The sequence below is a fragment of the Nicotiana sylvestris genome, chromosome 7, assembly GCF_000393655.2.
Source record: "Nicotiana sylvestris chromosome 7, ASM39365v2, whole genome shotgun sequence".
NCBI lineage: Eukaryota > Viridiplantae > Streptophyta > Magnoliopsida > Solanales > Solanaceae > Nicotiana > Nicotiana sylvestris.
In genome coordinates, this window is record NC_091063.1 from 134,248,888 (window position 1) to 134,252,834 (window position 3,947).

The window sequence follows — 3,947 nt, forward strand, 5'->3', positions numbered from 1 at the left end:
GTGTTGCCTTTATACAAATCTGATAATTTATTAGGCAGCTCATATGAAACTAACTTAACTGACCCGCTGCCACAACAAAATCCAGAAGGTTCATATTGAAACCTTTTTGCATTGCAAAATTTACAGTTCGGAACATGTTTTAATTGCATAATCCGCATCTTGGTCATTATTTTTCTTATGGATTACATTGGTCAAGGTATGACCTGTATGTTATAAGTATTGTTAAAAAAAAGACGTGGAAAATATTCTACTAATGAATAGTGTTACTTTAGCGTAAAAGAAATACTAACCTTTACTTGTGGTAGTAGGGAACACATTTTGTTGTCCCTTAGATGTACACGATGTTGATCCTGGGGCACACATTGTCCCAATTTAGATGTACACCTAAGTCGTGACGTACTAACAAAGATGTTCATAGTGTTCTAGCTTTACCTCTTTCAAATACAGAAAACGCATGAGCGACATTTTTTCCTTTATCAAAAGAACTTGAGGAAGTATTAACAGCATGGATGCTGCCAACTGCGACAAATATGAAAGACATTTTATATTTAATATATTCAAGCAAATGCTCGTAAAATAATTACTTAGTAAAATATGAATATTCATATGTCTGCTGCTACATTAACATAACGTAAATAAAAAGTAATAATTCAGTCTAACCTTCGTCGTCAGCAGAAGAAGTCTCTCTTATGATAAGAGCACTATGTTTTCGAATCATAGGGTGATGTTGATACATTACTCTTTTATTTGGATCAACTGCCGATTTTATGGAACTATTCTTTTTTTGCCGCTCAAGTTCTTTGGTGCGGCGTTGTAGTAACATTGCCACTTTTTTATCAGGCAATATTTGCCCATAGATATCACGTCTTCTGACATTCTTGTCAGAGTTTATATGATCTGCATATGGATGCTTGTTTCTTTGGCCGGAAGATATTTTTTTCACAATTTTATTACCACAGGATGACTGCATTTATAGCATTCAAATCAGAAAAGGCATCAGTGGACCCTAAGTAACAAATTTTGTTGTTCATTGGTAAATAATAGAAAGATAACAATCCGTTGGGGTCCAATCTTTTAAAAACCAATTCTTTTAAAGAAAGTAGATAGCAGCAAAATAATAAAAAAAAAACTGAAGAGAACTTAAAATTCACATAAGAAATCCAACATAAACAAATTAATAAAAACAGAGAACAAATCAGAACCCAACCTCAGTTTGTTTTCACCTTTGAATATTAAGACTAAACTGAAGAAAAGATTGCTAATCAAGCCAAAACCCCAAAGATCTAATCTTTTTGCAGAAGAACAAAAAGTAGAACAGAAAAGCATAAATAAAAGAAAAAACCTGCTCTAAGTTGATCGTTTGAAGATATGATCTATTTGCAACTTCTTCTCTTATGCTACTGAGGAAATAGGAAGCAAAGTAAATAAAAAGAATAGTCGGTACAATGATGGAGTGAGTTTCACCTGAAGTGTTGATATTGACAAAAAACAAAACCATCGAGAGAAATCGAGAAGCAAAGGAGAAGATACAGAAGTCAATAGAAGTATTGATATTATCAGAAGTACTGATACTCATAGAGCAGAATAAAAGGCAGATGAAATTCCATGAAAAGCAATGAGAAATATCTGTAGGTGGATTGTTATATCACAGCTAGCCTACTTAGCAAAGTTTAGCGTACTTACGTACTTGTATACGAAAAGGCAAGAGGTAGTAAAATGCTTTTAATTGACATTCCTTGGTAACAAAAGATTATGCAAATTAATATACTTATGCTTATAGTCATTCAACAAACAAAGATAACTTGGTGTTGCACTCTCTTAACTTTCTTTGTGCAACTCTGCATTCTAAATATAACTATTTCTTACAAAGACATAAAAAGAAAACCTACCTGCTGTAGACTATACTTTGAAAATAACATAAATAGCGCTTGCACTATACTAAGATGGTGTTGTGTTTAATCATGTTGAGAATGTATTTTCGCCCAAATAAAGCTTCATTATTCAAAACTTAGATATAAAGGTTTGCCCGAGGCAGTGCATTACCACTAAAGATGGAAATATTGTACCAAAAATTAGAGATTCAAACACACTATTTCGATGCAAATACCAGAAAATCTTCAACACACAGAATCTTTAGAACGTAACTAACACCCCCCCCTCCTGCCACAAAGAATAATAAAAACAATTTCTACAAACCAATTTCCAGAAAAAAGTTCCGTAAAAATTCTTAATTCCACACCAATTTCACAATAAATTCCCGTAAAAAAAACCCTAAAATTCAAAGTAAGCACAGTTGTAAATTTCTCCCCTTTCTTCTCTAACGAAGCGGCAAAAACCCATTCATTCAGAGCTTCGACAACTATGTAAATTCGAAATAGGGAAAGTCAAACAGATTTTTTCTAAGAGCGGAGATGAAGCCTCGTAGTACACAGATCAAGAAATTAGCAAAATAAAAAAAAAACTGAAGAGAACTTAGAATTCACATAAGAAATCCAAAATAAACAAATTAATAAAAACAGAGAACAAATCATAACCCAACCTCAGTTTATTTTGCACCTTTCTGAAACGAATCTTAAAACTAAACTGAAGAAAAGATTGCTAATCAATCCAAAACCCTAAAGATCTGATCTTTTTGCGGAAGGATAAAAAGTAGAACAGAGAAGCATAAATAAAATGGAAAAACCTACTCTTTGTGGTATGCGTGAATCGAAAAGGGCTGATTGCTCAAATTGCGTTGAATTATTAGGTGAGATATGCTAGATCTTTCCTTTGTTCGTTATTTCTGTTTTGGCAGTGATGCTTCTACCAAGTTCTGAATTGAGTTTTTAGCTTTAAGAAATTGGGACTCCACGTGTTGGCCAACGGCAGAAAAGGTCAGCAATAAGGTTGAGCTGTAAATTACTGAATTTACGAAAATACCCCAAGACAAATTAGAAAATTTAAAGAAACAGACACGTTAACGGAGAGGTGCTTGTGTTCCCTCTTCTAATAAGTAGGGAAATCTCACCTATCAACCGGAAAACGCCGAAATTTCAATTTCGCCAATTCTAGCCTAAACCTTCCACAGACTTCCAAAATGCATTCTGATCACGCTCCTAAGTCCCAAATCACCCAACAGAGCTAACCAAATCATAAAAATTCTGATCTAAGATCATATACAAACAAGTCAAATCTTGGTCAAACCTTTCAAATTTCAAGTTTCAACTGAGAACTGTTCTTCCAAATTCATTCCGATTACCCTGAAAACCAAAACCAACGATTTACATAAGTCATAATCCCTCACATGGGGCAAGTCATGCCCGAGAACTGACGAACAAAGTGTAAAAACTTAAAATGACCGGTCGGGTCATTACATCCTCCCCCACTTAAACATACGTTTGTCCTTGAACATGCCCAGAGTTGTTCTAAAAGCTAACCAGTCGCTGAATAACCTTACCATATTTATACCCGAGGGTGATCCCACGTCACCCTATCTCATATAGGTCTGATAACACATTGTAACTGAAATTTCATAACCCAATCTAGCCCATAAACCATAGAACCAGATTTCCACTTCTAAAATCATCTACAATATCAGAATCTCACATCTATACTCTAAATGAACCCGAACTAGTTGTAATACCCCATACCTGCAACCTCAGGTGCAATTACATGATATACCACATAACTCAAACGCTTGTAGCGATAACTTCTATACATAGCAGCTGCACACAACAACCAAATACCGGTAGAAAACCTCTTATCAACTAAAGTCTCATCCCAACACTTTCATATACTGCCAATGATAACTAAAACACGCAGTAAGCCATAACCATTTCCCAGATCAAGCATTCATGAAGCCACTTCTCCTTTGGCAAATACCATAGCAAATTTCTGAGTCGAACCTCGATATTATCCTTCCCGCATGCTGAAATCGAATCCGTTCGTATTCATTAGTGATCCCAACG